Source organism: Rhinolophus sinicus, chromosome 14 (assembly GCF_057876585.1).
Source record: "Rhinolophus sinicus isolate RSI-liver-muscle chromosome 14, RSI-T2T, whole genome shotgun sequence".
Lineage (NCBI taxonomy): Eukaryota > Metazoa > Chordata > Mammalia > Chiroptera > Rhinolophidae > Rhinolophus > Rhinolophus sinicus.
The window spans coordinates 19,786,983-19,805,506 of record NC_142514.1 but is presented as its reverse complement, the minus strand read 5'-3'; the positions used below and the strand labels follow the sequence as shown (position 1 = coordinate 19,805,506).

The 18,524-nt window shown below is 40.9% G+C and overlaps 1 protein-coding gene across 27 annotated transcripts in view; it reads right to left on the bottom strand.

The window, feature by feature from the left end:
* EPB41 (erythrocyte membrane protein band 4.1) overlaps positions 1 to 18,524 on the bottom strand; it is a 168,095-nt gene that overhangs the window by 136,547 nt on the left and 13,024 nt on the right. Inside the window, exon 1 of one of the 27 annotated variants that reach the window (XM_088790770.1) lies at positions 11,226 to 11,460. The exons of 25 other annotated variants lie outside the window; for them this stretch is intronic. The gene's annotated coding sequence lies outside the window, so the exon portion shown is untranslated. Of the gene's footprint in view, positions 1 to 11,225; positions 11,461 to 18,524 lie in introns of those variants that run through there. One more of the 27 variants, XM_088790789.1, reaches the window with a different exon arrangement.

Below are 18,524 nucleotides of genomic sequence, written 5' to 3'. Positions count from 1 at the left end.
ATCTCACTTCTCCAAAATGTTTAAATGCAAAAAAAAAATAAAAAAAAAAAAGCAAATTCATGAATTAATTGCAAAATCTTTTGCTTTTTTAATTTACTTTACCAGGATAAGGTATAATATTTTTTTGTATCTGCAAAAAGTTCCAAAGATTCAGGGCACTTCAGATTTCAGGTAGCCTGTGTACAAGTTCCTCTGCAAAAATACCCTCCCAAGAACATCAGCCAAACCCCTTCCTGTTTTTCACCCTGTATGTTTACTTTCACATCTGCTGCAAAAGATAAAAGCAACAATGGAGACATCAACCACCTGACAGTGTCCTACCAACCTGGAAATGAAGTTATGAAGCAGCCAGAGTTGCTGTGAAATGGGTTTTTAGACACGCAGGCTTAGAAATGCTACAGTTTAAGTCTGAATCAAACCCAAAGATCGCCATGAGACAAAACCATATAGTATATTTCTATGTAGCTATGTGTATTTATGTATAATAATCATATTGACACATAAATACCCAATGTAAGTCGAAAGAGCTATGGTTATTCTTCTTAACCAAAGACTATTCTCATCTCCATGAGGTCAGATTTTATCAAAGGGAAAATGGAACGAACATGTATTGAGTATCTGTATATGACAGGCACATGGCAAGGTTTGGTTTTGTCTGTTATTACTATGTATTCTATGTAATGTGGGTATTGTCCCCATTTTATAGAAGAGGAAACTGAGGCATAAAAAAGTACTTTCACAAGATCACAATCATTAAGAAATCATTAGCTTTGACAGAAGGCCGGCATCCAAATCTCTCCTTCCCCACTTGCTTAACATGACATGTTAAGTAAAGGTGCAGCAGTAAAGAATGAAGCCTGTTTTCACTTGCTGGTTGTATAACTTTGGAGAACTTACCTAACTTTTAACCTACGACTCAAAATGTGAAATGGAATTAATCACACCTACTTCTTAGGGTTGTGGTGAGGCTTAAATGCAAAAATAAGGGCTAATATTTATCCGGTGCCAGACACTGTTCTAAATACTTCACATATATAACCTTAACTCATTTAATCATCATAACAACCTTAAAAGGTGTTTTTTATCACCTTCATGTTATATAATAAGTAAATTAAGGTACAGAAGTAACTTGCCTAAAGTTACCAGCTAAAGAGTGACACAACTAGAATTTAAAACCAGGCATTCTAGCCCTGGAGCCCACACTTTCAACACCTATGTCAGACCCATAAAGCACAGGATTTGGCTCATAATAAGTCATCAATAAACACTAGCATTATTATTTTACCTGGTATATAATACCACACAGTAAATACTGGCTGAAATGTCTTAAACCAAGTAAGACCCAGAATTTTAACCCAGGTTTTACTCTGTGCTTTTTCCATGTCTACATGTCTTTCCATGACACAACACCTCTATTCCTACGTTATTTTGTGCGTGCCCAGTCATTTCTACCAAGATTAGATCATTAAACTTCCTTAGGACAGGGGTCATGCCTTCTCCCTTTCTGTGATCACATACACTCACAGGGGCCTGCTCATTGTGGAGAACCATCAATTAACATGCGTTACATGACTGATCATGCCATTCCTCTGTGTAAAATCCCCCCGAGACTTCCCGACCTCAGGGAAAACAACGTAAAGTCTGTAGCACAGCCAACAAGGCACGACATGAACGGCTCTTTCTCTGATCTACCACCTCTGTGCACTCAACTCCTACCATTTTCCCCTAGATCATTTTAATCCCGCCATGCTGGCTTCCTTAATGTTCCTCAGACACACCGGACATGCTTAACCTTTGTGGGTGTTGTTCTCCCGCCTGGAAAGCTCTTTTCCAGATACCACTCAGGACTCTGCTCAAGAGTCACCTTATCAGAGAGGTCATCTCTGACCACTCTCTCTAAAATATCCACCCCCCTCCCTTTGTTCCTTTATCCTGCTTTCCCTGACCTTCACTAAAATCTTATATTTTATCCCTGATTTGCATACTTGTTTATTATTTGTCCTCTCCCACTAAAAACTCCACAAGAACAGACACTTATATTCTACTTTATTCACTGTTCCAATGCACTTAGAACAGTGCCTGGTAAACTGTAGATAATCGATAAATATTTACTCAATTAATAAACGGTAGATGTATTCGTTATCTGTTGTTGGACAACACATTACTCCCAAAACTTGGTGGCTTAACACAGCAAACATTGATTGTCTCCGTTTCTGTGGGTCAGGAGTTCAGGCCCAGCCGGGTGCCTTTGGCTCAGGCTCTCACCAAGTGGCAGCCACCCAGTCAACCAGGTTTGCATTCATCTCAAGGCTCAAATCTGCCTCCACGCTCACTCACAGGACTGTTGTCAGGCCTCAGAAGATCTGCCTCCAAGCCCACTTACATGGTTACGGACACACCTCGATTTCTCACCGTGTGGGCCTCTCCACAGGCTGCCTGAACATTCTGAGGATACGGCAGCTGGTGATCTGAGTGACAGGGAGAGGGCCAGAGAGGGCCCAAGACAGAAGCCACAGCGTTTTGTAACCATCCATGTTTCCCCAAAAGTAAGACCCAGCTGGACATCAGCTCTAATGTGTCTTTTGGAGCAAAAATTAATATAAGACCCAGTCTTATATTATATTACATTATATTATATAAGACCCCATCTTATACTATAGTAAAATAAGACCGGGTCTTATATTAATTTTTGCTCCAAAAGACGCATTAGAGCTGATTGTCCGGCTAGGTCTTATTTTTGGGGAAACACGGTAACCTTGGAAGTGACATTCCGCCACTGGTATAGTCCATTAATTAGAAGTAAGTCACTAGGTCCAGGCCACACTCAAGGAAAAGGGATTGCATACACAAGGGCAAGAATACCAGGAGGCAGGAATCATTGGGGGCCATCTTAAACGCTGTCTATCACAGCAGGCATAATGAAATGTTTGAAAAACAAAAAACACACCTTGCCCTTTGGCCACCTGATACATTCTTTAGTATATTTATTTAAATATTTAAATTATGCAACTATTCACCCCAATGCTAGTCTTTTCCATCTTAGGAGAACCACCAAAGGGAGCACATTAACTACTGAACATGTCTTGTTACCCAGTGTTCAGTAATGGCCGTATTAGCGATAATACAACTAGTAAGGATCAGTCAACAAAAATAGCATCTGGAGAAAAAAGAATTATTGGATGAATCTTGCTAAGTAGAGCACATCAATCTTTTTAAACAATGGATTGGATACAGCTGATATTATGGAAATATTCATTTTCTTAGGCATGATAATGATATTGTGGTTATATGTAAGATAACGTCTTTATTCTTAAGAGAGTCCTACTGAAGTGTTTTTAGGAGTAAAGTGTCACATCTGCAACTTACTTTCCAAGAAAATATGATACATGCACACATACGGAGAGAGATAATCTCTCTGAAGCAGAGTCAGAACTGTAACCCAGGTCTTAAATCTTAATTATCTTGGAAGTCACACTCTCACTACACCGCTGTATGTCTAGTGTGTCCCCTATGCTATGTATCTAGCTACTGTACGAAGCAAGTTTTGTTTTGGGGGCAATAGGGAGGGCAATGAAAGACATTGACCTTCTGCCCTCCAGAAGCTGACAATCTCATGTGGAAATACCAGTTTTATATGCCAATATAAAACAATACATGACAAAACTGGTGTGGACCAAATAAATGCTGCAAGATTTCAGAAGATAGCAATAAACCTTAACAGAATAAAATATCTTTGAAGCCTCTTTCCTCTAACAGGTTTCTTATTCTTGGCCTCCTTTCCCTTAAGTATTTCTCCTTTACTTTATCTTCTTGGCAACAACTGACTATTTCCTACCTAACAAAATCATCTGGAGACTATGTAAACACAAAATACATGTTTTGCCTGTTCAGAACACAGGATATGATTTCTAAAATAAAACATTGTTTACATTTTCACTGGAAAAACCACTAAATATACTATGTGGATTTTCTTGCCTTCAAAAACAATTGTGTTATTTCAAATGGTGAGGATGCCAGAAAGCTTGAAGATTTAAAAATAACTTCACAAAGAGCTCATTTCCAACACCAGATGGAAAGAAATTACTCTAAAGACACGTGTGGGAGGACACATATACAACATCATATGACACCATGCAAAAGGTTTATACAATTACATAAGACCATCAAGATTAGCAGGACTCTGCAGGTAGTAAGTTAGCAACAGCATCAATTCTCTGAATCATTAAAAAATACAAAAGGACTCAAGAAACTGCAAGTGGGTGGTTAGCAAAAAAAAAAGCATTCACTTTAACATGCCTTTCGTGGGTCCCTGTTGCTCACTGAAGTGGTTGGCAGGTAAAATTTGAGGGCTTAAATCCTTGGAGCTCTTGACAATTCTGTCTGTGTCCATATGGTCAAAATTGGGGGGAGGGGGGCCGGGGTGACGCATTTCAACCATCTGCACCAAGTGTGTTATTAAGGCAAAACATTTTTCATTTGAATATATGTAAAACTTCAAATTGGTAAATTAAAATACATGCTTGACATATAAATTAACATAGCACTTCCTTATAAGATATTTGCTTTTTGCACTCAAAGATACATCATTAAGATCTCAGTGCCCTGTGTTAAAATGATTCTAATAGAGTTAATTTATGTAAAAATTAAGTAATGGCTAAAGAGCAATCACAAATGAAGCCTGGTATTCATAAATTACCAAAAGTATACACTGCTATTACATGTGTGAGACACAGGCTTAAAGTAACCAATTCAAAATAACACTATGCTTTAATGTTATTCAATTACTGAGAGTTTTTCACTCAAAACTATTATATCATAACTTTTTCATGGTTTAATGAAGATATTATCAAAATATAATATAAAAGTTTTCTGAGTGAATATTAATGTAAAAAGCATCTAAACCTCAGTCTGTTTTGTCCAGTTAGAGGGCCTACCAAAGGTTGACTAGGATTAGGATAATTTTTGTAGAGAAGGCACAAGGAGCAAGCAGGTTGCATTTATAAATCACAATTAACTACAGGAGTATATAGTATATCCTATTTTATCTTATTACTTCCACCTATTTCCAAAAAGAAATTGAGATGTTTCTGTCCCTATTAATAAATAGAATAGAACTATAGGGGAAGGGGGATAGTAGAAGACGGTAGACGAGGTCAAATACATGGTGATGGAAAGAGAACTGACTCTGGGTGGTGAACACACTATGTGAGATACAGATGCTGTAATACAGAGTTGTACACCTGAAATCTATGTAACTTTACTAACAATTGTCACCCCAAGAAACTTTAAGAAAAAAGAATAGGATTATAGACATACATTGAATACAGGTAGAATGGAATCAGATAATATTAACAGAGCATCTACTGCTTCTTCCAGTCTTAACTATCAATTTAAATATTTAGTCAAAGTTCCTACGCATCCATTCCATCAGACAATCTCGCCTCTTCTCACCCACTCTGCCAAGATTACTTTAACCGTACCCAAGCTCCACTCCACATAGCTAAGACACAATTTAATTTCTACAAATAGAGATTGCCCTGAGAGATGAGAATGACAGACGAGGGCTGAAATTAATTGGGTAGAAGTGACTCAAGGAGCAGGCATGGAAGGGAGAAGAGTAGCAATTTAATAAACAATCACGGTTTAATCCATATGGATTTATCTTGGAGATAATCAAGAGATAATTGCAAACTGAGAACTGGTCTTAATAAATGCAATAATAAAATAATAAATAATAAAATAAATAAATAATGATGCCAGAATGGCCCTAGAATTTCTATATGGAAGGGACTTTTAGGGGTAGCATATTTACTTGGTAACTTTGGGGGGAAACTGATGAAGATTAGGGGGTAGGATAAACTAAAGTCTCTCAGAGCAAGTCATTCCTCTGATTATACTGGCCACACCCTTGGTATTTTGCTTTTCTTCAAAGTTCAAAGAGCTAGCCAATTTACTTAAGATGGGTTCAATCCCATTTAAATAATAACAAACAGCAAAAATAAGTGTAAACAGGCTTTGATCATAATAAAATTCTCCCACTAAACTTTCCTAAAAACCAACATTTGAAATACTATCAATAGGGTACTTAATTCTAAATAAGATCAGAACTCAGAGGATATAAAAAGACATTTTTCTAAGGACATACAGATGGCAAACAGACATATGAAAAAATGCTCAACCTCACTAATCATTAGAGAAATGCAAATAAAAACCACAATGAGATACCACCTCACCCCAGTCAAAATGGCTATCATCAATAAATCAACAAACAACAAGTGCTGGCGAGGATGTGGAGAAAAGGGAACCCTTGTGCACTGTTGGGATTGCAGATTGGTGCAGCCACTATGGAAAAAGGTATGGAGGTATCTCAAAAATCTAAAAATGTAACTACCTTATGATCCAGCAATTCCACTCCTAGGTATCTATCCGGAGAAATCCAAAACTCTAATTCAAAAAAATTTATGCACCCCTATGTTTATTGCAGCACTATTCACAATAGCCAAGACATGGAAACAACCGAAATGCCCATTGGTAGACGACTGATTTAGGAACTGTGGTACATGTATACAATGGAGTATCACACAGCCATAAAGAAGAATGAAATCTCACCATTTGCAACAACATAGATGGATCTAGAGAACATTATGTTAAGTGAAATAAGTCAGAGAAAAATAAATACCATATGATCTCACTTATATGTGGAATCTAAAGAAAAGAATAAATGAATGGACTAATCAGAAACAGTCTCAGAGACACAGAGGAAAAACTGAGGGTTGCTAGATGGGAGGGGGTGTGGAGATGAGGGGGAAGGTGAGGGGATTAGAAAACAGTCGGTAACCACAAGACTGCCACGGGGATACGAAAGTCAATTTGGGGAATGCAATCAATAATGTTGTAAAGATTTTGTAGGGTATCCGATGGACACTTGTCTCGTTAGGGAGACCACCTCAGGGAAGATGTAGATGCCTCATCACTGCACTGTACACCTGAGCTGAAGCTGAACAATTATGAATGTCAACTACAATTTTATACATATATGTATATGTATATAGTTACAAGAAGCGGAGTACAGCATTAGGAAGAGAGACAGTAGAAATGTAATGGCTCAGTGCGATGTCAGAGGGGTAGTAGATGGGGGTAGGGAGGTTGACACTGTGTGAGGGATATAAATGATAAATGTCTAACTATTACATTGTTTTGTGCACCTGAAACTAATAAAAAAATGTAAATAAAACAGGAAAAATACAATTATAATTGTTATATATATGTAAAATGTATGTACATACTACATATAGTTATTTTAAAAGTATGTATAAGAAACAATCTTATAAAAAACCAAAAGAAAATGGTATTCAAACACACATTCACAAAAAAGAAGTTAGCACTCAAAATAAAATATCAAAATTCCTCTTTCTGAGTCCTCCAGTTTCTGAATACTGTTCATTGCTATAGCTTTTTTCTTCATCCTCACTCTGTGTTCATTAAATTGCAACAGAATAAGTCAAAATACTAATCTAATCCAGTGTGTACGCCAGAGTATTTGTTCTACTGCATTTTACTGAATACATCATGAACCCACTCATAAAAAGGACATGTAATAACCCACCAGTGACATACCAACAAACTGAAATAAACAACAAAAATTAACATGCATATTTGGAACCTGGCTTTTCTCTAACTAAAAGCTATTATAAATGCAATGAATCAATTACCTTCTAATAATTCTAGATTCTCTACATAAATAAGGCCCGTAACTGATCAATTCATCGTGTTATTTTATAAGTCTGTAAAAATCTTTGAAAGTTTCAACTTTGGGGGCGTTATTTTTTTAAAAAAAAGTTGTTAGAATTATTATTGGATAGCTCACAAATAAAAGAAGGTGATTCCATGCTCGAGCAATAGGAGAGAAAACAAGTCCTTTAGTGGTGGCAATAAGAAATCTGCATCTGAATATGCATGTGACCAATCATGAATTTGATGAGACTGGTGGAAAAATACACTGGCAGCACTTGGGCGGCGTGCTTCTTAGAAAACAAGGAAACAGATTGTGGTCTAAATGTGTGCTCCTGTTGATTTCAGAACCAAATTCAGCCCCCAATGGCCACTGCTATTCTAAAGTTACAAAATCAGATCACCAATATTAAATTGGATTTGGACATTCAGAAAACAATATAAGCAAGTTCTATCACTCACTTCACAAATTAGAGACCCGCATATTTTAAATCACAGTCTACTGGTAAGCATATCAAAGCACCTGCAGAGAATTCAAGAATCCACTGACTACTAGGCAACTCTCCTGACAAGCCTAACTGTCAAGCTTTCTTAGGAACAGAAGGAAGGGAAACCAAATAGCACTGCAAGCACACTATCGCCCATAATGTGAGTTTGTTTAAAATTAAGACCATAAACTAAGGAATGTGATGGCAGGCGAGCTAGCTCTGTAATTTCCAGAAATGTTAAACTCAAGCTGCTCACAAGAAAACATCACACTGGTGAGCATTAAATGTGGGGCACAAACCCGACAAAAGAGAGTAACAGGAAATATAGGCGATATAGGTAATATCTCAACAAAATGCCACAAAACAATATTTTTCAGAGTAGATAGGAATCATTTTAAATCATTTGTTAATTTAGATATTAGCTCAAAGTGTTTCTTAAGGGAAAAAAGAAAGGAGATTAAGATGAAAGCACTTTTAAATATACAAAGAGGAAGATTTGGGTATTATTTTAATAGTATATAAATTATATCATGTTATTTATAAAATATTATATTGAGGATAAGCCTACTTTAAAACATAAGTTTACTCAACATACCTACTTGAATACAATAAATATGATTTGAGTGTTTAATAAACAAAAGGAAATGTTGGCCCTTAGACCATCAAGAAAGAGATGCATAAGGCAAGCAGAGACCCACCTAAAAGATAAAACTTTCTTCTATTGGCTTAGTCTATTTGCTGACAGCTGGTGTTTCTGAGCATTAAACTTCTCAGTTGGTGGAGTTCTTAGCTCTGAGTAGAATGGAAGCCTAAGAGGTTTCCTTAATCTACAATCAACCACCACCTACCATAGGACTGCACGCATTGATGGGGCACTTAGGACCTAAATCCTTTTACCAAACAGCAGTTAAAGAAAATTCAACTAGCTGACCATACTAATGAAGCTCAAAAAAAAACAAAAAAAAAACTCAAAACGAAACAAAAACCCCATCAAAGTTCCTTAGACATAGGCAACTTTTCCCCACCCCTCAAATTACTAATACATGGAACATTTTTTAAGATAAGAGAACTGAAAACTGTCAGGAGGAATATACATGACAAGCATAGAGGGGACGGCATGGCCAAAGGCACAGAGGTGGGAAGTATGGGTTACTACTAAGAAGTTCTTCTTAGTTGGAAAATATAAGTAATACGGAGAATAAAGGTGGAAAGGTAGAGCGTGTCCAAATTCTGCAAGGACTTACCTGTAAGACATTTGGTATAAAAAACTGGTATAAATGTTGGGAGAATTCTGGGGAGGCCTAAAGATTAAAAACATTTATACAAGGAAAAAAAGTGTAGTTTTTGTTACTAGAAGAGAAAGGAATCAGGTTAGCACACTGAGCCTGAGTCTACCAGTGAGTTCACTTTTAATAGTGGCAAAGATATACCATACTTCAGTTTCCCCAGGGATATGAATAATGCCTATCTTTATCTTAATTATAACCTTTCTGTAGAAAGCACTCTGAATAACACCTTGATTCCAAGGCAATATGATGTTCAAGTATTATACCCATTTCTTAATCTGTCAGTTATCGAGTACTTACTGTGTGCCAAATACTCTGCTATGTACTCTACATGGGTTATATTCCTAATACCCCAAGAAACTATTTTTTAAAATAAAAAATTGTACAGCTAACAAAGAACTTATTATAGTTCCAGTTTACAGAAAAGGAAAATGAAGAGTACGTCAGGTTTCCATAAAAATGGTTAATGCTAAACTCACAAAATTGAGATAAGAAGAATTATATAAAGGAGATATATATATATCCGCTTGGTTACAAGGGTCAAACCAACTAAAATGTTTGCCAGGACTGAGAATACAGAAAACAGTAATGAGCAACAGCATTAAGTACAGTATATCTTCAAGGAAGTATAAATCTACTATAATAATATCCAAGACACAGACATAACCATTTCTTGCAATTTTCCCTAAAAACAAAAAAGAACAGAATAGCAGCTGTGAAATCACCCAGACTACTAAAAAAAGCTCGGCATCTCTTTTTTTAAAAAAAACAAAAAAAAACCAGTGTCTCCTAAATCAGCAAAACATGCCAACAACCGACAAGTCTCCACAGACTAGTCATTTATGGTAGGGTACAGTTAGAGAAACAACAGGATGACATTCGCTATCATGTGGCCAGAAACCAATCCGTCAGCAATTTGTTTCACGTCAGATCACTTTCTCTCTCAAGAGAATGCCTGATTCTGTGAAGAATAAACCTGTTTTGGCAAACCCCCACCAGGAAGAATAGCCTGGTGCATCTCGGAGGGCGAGCCTCCATCTAGCCTCTCCACAGGTAAAAGCAGCCCAGCAAACAGGAGGAAATATTTCCAAGCCGACAGATGCGCGAACTGAAAAAGGAGGTCACGATGCTGAGAGAATAGATTTAACCCTTTGGTCACGGGAACCGTGATGACTAGGGGAGCGCAGTTGAGCCCTTGGGTTTGGAGGATTTTTTTAATGATGTGGGTGTCCATGGCGGGAAGGCCTTCAAGTCCTCGCTGGGCTTCCTGCACCCCACAGATTGTGCCCGACTTCTCCAGACAGCTCGGCTCCCTCGTCACGAAGAAATCGCTCTGCGGCTGCACCCAACACCTTCACCGCCCGAAACCTGCAATTCTCCCCATTTGGTTTCCTTCCAAGGCTCCTGCCCACTGTGCAATGATTGACGGACCAGACGGTACAGACTTTCACGCGTCAAAAATATACCGCAAGCCTAACTTTGAAACGCTCTCCCCGATCAGCCCCCGCCTTTCTCCTCAGGCCGCCCGCATCCAGGCTCCAGCCCCCCAAGCCTCCAGTGTGCGAAGGCCGTAGAGCCCGCACCCCGAGCCCGGGGCCTGCGGGGGACTGGAGACAAAGGGGCTGCGGCGCCGCTGCGGCCACCAGGACCGTCCCCTTGGGGACAGCTCCGCGCCCCCCACACACACACACCCCGCTCGCGAGCCGCCGCATCGCCTCACCGGTGGCTCCGAGGCCCGGGCTCCCGCGCCCACCGCTGCAGCTGCCAGACGAACAAAGGTAGGAGAAGGCGCTGGCGTCGGAGGCTCGGGCCCTCTGCGGCTCGCGGGCCCGCCGGCTGCAGGAAGACTGACTGACTGACTAACCCACCCGCGGAGGGAGGGAGCAAGTGAGTGAGCAAGCAGCCCCAGCGCGCGCCCTCCCGCCTTTCCTCCGCGAGGCGAGGCCGGCCCGGCCCGCAGCCAGCCCGCCCGCGCGCGCCCCTCCCCCTCTGGTCGCCACAACATTGTAGTAAATTTCTATTGGACCGCACCAGAGGGAAGGAGGGGGCCGGACCCGCGGCCCGTCAGCCCATTGGCTGAGGCCAAGTTCTGGCTCCTCTGGTTTCTCCCCCTCCCCTAGGTGGGTGAGGAATGGGGAGGGGAGGAAAAAGGGGGAAAGGCAGGGGGCTGGCCGTGTGTGCGCACGCGCAAGTCGAACCCGCTCTACAGTCGGGGTTCCTGGCGCCTGCAGCACCCACGTGGAGAACAAGGCAGTTAGTGCTCAGCACGAAGGTGAGGCCCTTTCCACTTGGAGGAGGGCCAGGTAAAAGGCTGAGATTTGGAATCCTCAGGGAAAGCTGACGTTGCTGCCTGGCTACCCCAGCTGACTGCCCCCTAATGCACCTAGTGACCTTGGTTCAGTCACTCAGCATTTGTAGGTCTCGGTTTCCCCATATACTAACTTGAGCATCTTTAGATGTTCTAACTTTGACATTAAATGAGACTTTACCTCTCCTGGCAGCTGTGAAAGGCCTGAAATGGAAACAATATTGTGGCCACACCAAGATTTTAGCTGTCTTCCAGGTTTAAGGGACTCCTAATTCCCCCCTGGCACCCCCAAAATCATAAAAACCTAGCTGAACTTAGGGTTGCTCTGACAATTGCCTTATGTGCCTTTATTTCTTTTCAGAGTTTGAGGCCCCTTGACCCTTCACATTCCCTGCCAGGTTGATCTCTGAACAAGCTGGAGCCCCACGGAACAGAAAAGAAGGCTCTGTTTTAAGCATGGTCCCTATAAAGTAAGACAGGTTCTGGCATTCCCATTTTAGAGATGAAGAAACCCAAGCAGAGAGGTTTAGACCTGCTAGGATAAGAAGCAAGGCAATCTGACATCAGAGCCTGTATACACCAGCTACACAGTCTCATGGTATCTAATCACAGCCCTCTCACATCTCAGCTCAGCCTCTAGAAACAGACTACCTAGGTTCCATTCTCGAGTTCCACCCCTCCTAATTGTTTGACCTTCTCAGTGCCTGTTTCTGACCCCATAAAGGAGATAATAATTCCTACCTCATAAGAGTTATGGTGGGAATTCAATGAGTTAAATACGTAAAGGGTTTAGAACAGTGCCTATCTCATAGTAAGAGCTACATAAGTGTTAATTATTACTGCTATTTGGAGACTAAAATATGAACTGATAGGTGTGGAGCTGGCTGACATAATAATATATTTGTTAAACCCTCAAGAGTTGTTAGCACTAAGCTGAGCACATTATATGAATTATCTGTTTGAAACATCCTGAGAACCGCTTGAGGACCACCTGACTACCCTATCTTAAACAGCTTCCACTCACACACTCTTGCCCTGCTTTAATTTTGCTTCATAGCACTTCTTTCTACCTGACTTTCTACTATATATATATATATATTTATCTATTGTCCCTCTCAATAAATTGCTGCAGTTTAGACCCACTAGACTGCAGGCTCCAGGAAGACAAACACTTTGACACTCTTTTTCATCTTCCAGAACAGTGCACATTCAATAAATATTTGTTGAACAAGTGAACAAATTATTTTATATATAAGGAAGCTAAAGTTTCTAAGGTCGGGTGACTTGGCCAAGGTCATTCTGTGTATTAGGGATGAAGCACCTGTCCTTGAATACTCTGGTCCCCTGCCTCAGGGTCAGCCATGCTTTTGACTGGGGGAGCCATGCTTTTGACCGGGAGAGCTCTAGCCCAGCCACCTCTGTGCCTCAGAGGCTTCCTTCACCTATCAGACCTGGAAATCTGCTTCCAGGAAATATAACTCCCGAAGACCAGGCACAGGGTGGCTCACCACTACCACCACTGTTATCCAGCAAATTCAGATTCGTGAAAACCAATATTCTCTATGCCATGAAGTGCTAGGTAGTGACGCATCAGATTTAAACAGGCTTGGTTGGATGTATAGAGTGTATAGTATTTAATAAACATCGCCTTAAAAATAAGTAGGGGTCTCAGATTAGCAGAAAACAATAGACATCAGGCAGGTGAAACCATTCAAATTCAGAATGTCAGGCAACACCACACCAAGAACTGTTGACACAGGCTTTAGAATTTGAAAGACTTAAATTCTAGTCCTGGCTTTTAATTCTTAGCCTGGAGATGAAAGGGCTTTGTAAACTGTAAAGTACCATCCACACAAGGGGGATTTTTGTTATTAATTAGGTACCCACCATCACCTGTTATGTTAAAAGCCCAACTCCTGAGTGTAGCTGGGCCCGACATATAGTAGGAGGTGGGGTGTAAGTTTTGCCCAATCTGGAGGCAGAGAACCACCCTCACTCATGTGCCCATTTGCCCTCTTAGAAGAGGCCTCTGCAAACAGACATCAAATCCCAGCTCACCCTGCAGAGGTTGCCATTGGGTACCAAGGGTAAAGTTCCCAAGCAGCATCTCTAAAGCTAATCTCCTAGGCAGAAACCCAGTTCCCACCCTGCTTGCTCCACACTCACATCTGGGTGCTGGCTGTGCCATGCTTCAAACCCAGGATGGGATCTCTAGGGGCCATCTCTATCCCGCCTGCCAGCTGAGCCTGCCACTGCCTCCCCACCACCCCTCCTATTCCTTCCTAGGGAATACAGACCCTGCTAGCTGCCTGTCAGCCGCAGGAGCAGTCAAAGCCACTAAGAGAAAGAGAGAGACAGACAGACAGAAAGAGAGAAAGAGAGACAGAGAGACAGAGAGAGGCAGAGAGACAGAGAGAGAAAAGAACATGAAAGGGTCTTAATCCTTCCCCATTGCACACTGAGCTCCAGCAAAAGCAAACACCAGCTGCAAGGAAGAGGGTGAAATTAGATGGTGAAATTAGGTGGTGACCAGTGGGGAAAGCCAGGGAAGGTAGATGGGGCCTCCAATGACCTGGAAGAAATGAGATTGAAAGAAAGGGGGGGGGGGGTAGAGTGGGAGCATAGTTGAAGTCTGAGCATTCCCAAATCTGGGACGTGGGCGGATTAGGGACACAGCTGGCTTTCCAGCCCAGTGATAGGGCTCATGAAAAACATTTGTTTGTTGTGGGGAGTGGCAAGAGATGAAGAGGGCTTTGAAAAGCTGGGCCTGAAGTGTTCTGAAGTCACTATTAAATAAAAACCAATCCTAGTACCAAAAGTATATGAAGAGTAGGGCTTTCCATCCTGCCTGTGGTCATAAAATTGCAGTCATTTCAGACCTTTTCAACACAAATGATAAATCAAACAAGCTATAACAGGGCATGAAAATTACTGTTCATACAGCGGTATACTTTCTAGGGGATGATTTTTAGCAGTAGTACTTGAATTGTTCATAGAAAATATGTAGCTAAATTAGAAGAAAACAAATTTTAAGCATCACAAAGCCATCAATCAGAAATAACCACCGTCAATATTTTGGTAGGAGACTTCCTTTGAGTACCTCTTCTTACAGATATATTTTTTGTTTTTATATATATTAAATTAAGTCAAACAAAATTACTGATTTTATAGGTTAAAAATGGTCATATATCAACAATTGCATATGGTTCAATCTAATGCTTTTATCTTCCTGTAGTAATTTTTTTCAATTAAAGTTTATTGGGGTGACAATTGTTAGTAAAGTTACATAGATTTCAGGTGTACAATTCTGTATTACATCATCTATAAATCCCATTGTGTGTTCACCACCCAGTCAGTTCTCCTTCCATCACCATATATTTGATCCCCTTTACCCTCATCTACCCTAAATGCTTTCTTAAAATTTAGATCATATTGTTTTGGAACCAGCTTTTTTCACCTAACAATATATTATGACATTTGAATCACCATTTTTAATAGTGCCCTATTATTTGTTATAATAATAATAAGTGGATATACCGTAGTTTGTTTAAACCTAAATGTTGGACATTTAGGTTATTTCCCATTTTTTGCTCTTATACGATACTCGACAAACATCCTTTTATCTGAATCATACCCTGATGACTTTTCTAGGATGCACTGACTGCAACAATTTTTGTTTTTTTTAATTATAGCATACAAGGCTGCTTGTTTGGTCATTTTTGAGACAAAAGCAAAAGAAATCAGCAGATGCAATGAAAGACAATATTTGAAAACAGAGCATGTTTTGACCTCTTTGACACAATACATTTTGCTTACAAAATTATACTAAGCTCTGTCTTAAAGAGTTTTCTGTGCACAGTAAGAGCAAAAAGCTAAATGTAAGTAAAATACACATATTGGAGTTGGCAAGTCATATCCTTTCTGCTGTGGAAACACTCTAAAAGACAAGGGGCAGAGGGAAGGAAGCTGACATTGTATTAATAAAAGAGGACCCAGAGAACGGGTGCTAAGGTATTCATTCCTTTAGGCCGCTAGACTCACAAAATGTTAGAACTGCATAGGCCCTCAGATATCACCAAGTCCAAGCTGCTAACTTTTAAACAGTTTGGGAAATGGGTCCAGAAAATGGAAGGGACCTGCCCAGGGTCACACAGCACAGGGGTGGCAGAGCCCTAACTTGAACCCAAGTCTTCCACCCTCCTACTACAGGATTCTGAAGTTCACCGCCTTCTTCTAAGTCCAGCTATATTTCCCATCCAAAGCTGGAGGCCAGGCTAAATTCTATACCCATAAAACCTAGGAATGTCCGAGTGGAAGGGACCTTAGACATAATTTATTGTTAAAAATAATGACAACTACATTTATTATGTGTTTACTATGTATCGGGCACATATGAAGTACTTTATATGCATTATTACATTCAGCTATATAGCAACCCCACGAAGTATTATTAGCTTCAATTACAATTGGAGAAACTACAGCCTAGAAAGTTTAGGTGATTTGCCCAAAGTCACATAGCTTAAACTACCGTGTTTCCCCGAAAATAAGACCTAGCCGGACAATCAGCTCTAATGCATCTTTTGGAGCAAAAATTAATATAAGACCCAGTATTATATTATATTATATTATATTATATTATATTATATTAGGCCCGGTCTTATAGTGAAATAGGACCGGGTCTTATGTTAATTTTTGCTCCAAAAGACACATTAGAGCTGACTGTCCGGCTAGGTCTTATTCTCGGGGAAACACGGTAGGTCTGTGTGACGCCATCGTCCTCTGCTCCACGCTACTTTCATATCACTCTGGGGAAAGCGGTTTGGAAATGCTATGAATGAGCAGTATAAACATCTGTCCCAAGACCCCAGGGAAAGGCTGCTGTGGCTGCTTCTGGCCCTGGGACATTCAAGGAGGGACCCAGGGATCTGGCCTTCCCTGACCTCGCCAAACCCCTTCCCTCGCCAGCTGGAGTGAGCCTAATGATCCTGATCCATCAAAGCCTCCAGCTCACTCAAGCTTAGCTCACTAATTCTCTCTCCCTAGAGCAGGGAACCCTCTAGGCCCAGAGTGTTTCCCAAGAAATGCGGGGACAGGCTCAGTGTCACCAGCTGGCTGAGCCCCTTCTAAAATTGGTAAAGTCAGCCTGGCCCACCCCTCACCTGGGAGAGGGCAGAGGAGGAGCTATAGGGAAGCAGGGGAGATTGGGCACCCAGAAACGGCCCAGGTTTGATTTGCCCCAAGATCCTCCAAAGCTGCTGTGACAGGATGGTCCCTGAGCTGCCTGTCTAGCATTCAGCTTGTCTCAATTTCTAAGCCTTCCAGAGGCTGGTAGTGTTTCAGTGGGGGAGAAAGAGACAAATGACTACAAATAAATTCCAGCCTTAGGTATGCCAAAATTTCACTGTGTGACTTCAGGCAAGTAAGTCACTTACCCTCTGTCTTAGTCAGCTTGGGCTGCCATAACAAAATACCATAGGTTAGGTGGCTTAAGCAACAGTCATTTATTTTCTCACAGTTCTGGAGACTGGAAGTCCAAGATCAGGGTGCCAGCCTGGTCGGGTTCGGGTGAGGGCCCTCTTCCTGGCTTGCAGACAGCCACCTCCCCACTCTCCCCCACACAGCAGAGAGAGCAAGCTCTCTGGTATCTCTTCTTAGAAGGGCACTAATCCCATCATGCTCTCATCTAACCCTAATTACCTCCCAGAGGCCCCATCTCCAAATACGAACACACTGGGGGTTAAGGCTTCAACATATGAATTGGGGTAGGGGGCATAAACATTCAGTCCATAATACCCTCCCTGGGCTCCCATTTCCTCACCAGTCAAATGGAGGTGGCTGTGCCTACCCAGGATGTCATACAGGATGGCAAGAAGGATCAAATTGTGTGAGAGGTACAAAAGCGTTCTGCAGATTACAAAGCCCAACCTGCACTGCATAGGATTTTTACTTTTATCTACTGTCAATCAAGCCAAAAAATCTTCATCCCCAGGCAAAAGCCTCCCTGGAAGTGAGGACACACTGGTCCCCCTTTTCTTCATCCAACAAAAATTTTTGAGCACCTTCTTTGTGTAGGCACTGGGGATCACAGAATGAATGAGTCCAGCAGTAATAAGGACAATCATTGTCACCATCCCATATATGGATGATGGCACGAAGAGGTAAAAAGAATGTGGGCTTTTAAGGCAGGCTGACTTGGGTTCAAATCAAAGCTTCACCACTATACACAACAGCCAAGACATGGAAACAACCAAAATGCCCATTGGTAGACGACTGGATTAAGAAACTGTGGTACATTTATACAATGGAGTATTACGCAGCCATAAAGAAGAATGAAATCTTAACATTTGCAACAATATGGATGGACCTAGGGAACATTATACTAAGTGAAATAAGTCAGACAGAGAAAGACAAATACCATATGATCTCACTTATATGTGGAATCTAAAGAAAAAAATAAAGGAACGAACTAATCAGAAATAGTCTTACAAACATAGAGGAAAAACTGAGGGTTGCTAGATGGGGGGGGTGGGAATCAGGGGGAAGGTGAGGGGATTAGAAAGCACAATCAGTAACCACAAGATTGCCATGAGGATATGAAAGTCAATTTGGGGAACGTAATCAATGTTGTAAAGATTTTGTAGGGTATCCGATGGACACTTGTCTTATTAGGGAGACCACCTCAGGGATGATGTAGATGCCTGATCACTGCAC